The sequence below is a fragment of the Aureococcus anophagefferens genome (assembly GCF_000186865.1).
Source record: "Aureococcus anophagefferens unplaced genomic scaffold AURANscaffold_10, whole genome shotgun sequence".
NCBI classification, from domain to species: domain Eukaryota; class Pelagophyceae; order Pelagomonadales; family Pelagomonadaceae; genus Aureococcus; species Aureococcus anophagefferens.
This window is the reverse complement of record NW_008705570.1, coordinates 1,533,950-1,535,918: the sequence shown is the minus strand read 5'-3', so window position 1 is coordinate 1,535,918 and position 1,969 is coordinate 1,533,950.

Genomic DNA, 1,969 nt, shown 5'->3' with positions numbered 1-1,969 from the left:
CGTAACGGCGAACGCGGCGGGCGGTTTCGCGTCTCAGCGCGGGGGGGGGCGGTGTAAGCCCTGCGTCAGTATACGAGTGCAGAGCTCCACTACTCATGTTATTGTACGCGCGAGCACCAAACGGCCCGAAAGGGCGCGAACGTTCGCGCGGGGTCAGTTTCAAGAACGTCGCAGCGTCCGACGCGCGACTCATGCTCTCTCGCGCGCATGCCCCGGAGCGCGCGGCGCCGCAGACCCGCGAAGGTGTCCGCGGCGGCGGCGGCGGCGATCGGGAGCGCTTCGTTCGCCCCGACAGACGCTCGGCCGCGAGCGCGAGAGAGATGTCGAGCAAGACGTGGCCGCCGGCGAGCACTCATTCCCCGACCCTCCCGAGCGCGTGGGAGCGCTGCGAGCGCTGCACGGGGGCCTGGAGCGCGTGCGGCGGCGGCCGACGCGTTCCCCCGCCCGAATGTCGGTCGGCCGCGCGCGGGGAAGCTGCACGCGCACGACGTCGCCGCCGGCGCGCACCCCTTCCCCGACCCCGTTGAGCGTTTGGGCGCGCTGCGAGCGCTGCGCGGGGGGCTGGGATGCGCGCGGCGGCGGCCGGACGGGTTCCCCCCCAAATGTCGGTCGGCCGCGCGCGGGGGAGGTGGGCGCGCGCGACGTCTCAGCCGGCGTGCACTCCTTCCCCGAGCCCCCCGAGCGTTTGCAAGCGCTGCGAGCGCGTCACCGAGCCATGGGACGCGCGCGGCGGCCGCCGGACGCGTTCCCCCCGACATTCGGTCGGCCACAAGCGGGGTAGGTGGGCGCGCGCGACGTCTCCGCCGGCGCACACCCCTTCCCCGACTCCCCCGAGCGTGTACATACGCTGCGATCGCTCCGCGGGGCCCGCAGACCTCCCCTCGGGCCCGAATGAGCGCTTTCGACGCGAAACCGCCCGGCCGCGTTCGCCGTTACGACGTCGTTCCGGGACCCCCCTATTTTCCCCACGATCCTCTCCGTAGGGGCTCTCCGGCAAGCCCGGGCTCGCCGCGTGAGAGGCTCTAGATTTTGCGCACTGATGTGGGACACAAATCGAGCGGAGCGCATCGTATGGCTGTCTCGCAACCTTCGGACAAAAGCTACGCCCTTCGGCCAGAAGATCTGGCCTGGCGCCTCCGGCGCGGGCTTCGCAAAAAGTAACCCGTTTTTAAGTCGTTGGCGCCGATTGTAAGTCGTAGGGTAAGTCGTCGGGCCCCGGGGTAAGTCGTTGGGCTCGCCAAAACGGAACGCCGCGCGCGCGCCGCCCGCGCCGCGTCTGAATCGATGCCACGTCGGTCGTTNTGAGTCGTCTCTTCTCGTTCTTTCGACGGATCGGAGCCCCCCCGGGACGGGGGCGACTCGCCGCACAAAAAGACGCAGGAACCCCGACCGTCTACGGACCGGCGGGGCCCGTACTCGCGAACGGGCGGTATCTCCGGGCTCCGAACCGATGCCACGTCGGTCGTTTTGAGTCGTCTCTTCTCGTCCTCTCGGCGGATCGAAGCCCCCCCGGGGCGTGGGCGACTAGCCGCACCAAATAACACAGGAATCTCGACCACCTACGGGTCGGCGGGGCCCCGAATCGAGTACGAGGCGGATCTCGAGGCACGGAACCGGCCCTACGGCGGCAGTTTTGAGTCGAGAGGCTTCGACCGGCGGCTCTAGGAGGCTGGTTCCGTCGACGGGGCTGTCCGTGATGCCATCTAGCCATAGGTTTTTGGCACCAGAAGTGCCCGGAAAGCCGTATTCTTTGTTTCGAGGCCCGTCGAGCGGCCGTAAAATAGGCATATTTTCGGCGAATCGGGTCGGCTAAAGTGGAAGTGCCGGCCTCGAGAGTCGCAACTAATATGTTCCTTGGGATCGAGACCGGTAGATTCACCATCGAGGGGTCTCTTCGGAGCAGTTTCGGGCATTTACACACCCAAACTGGGCCAAAATAGGGCCAAAATACGAAAATGTCGACTTAAAT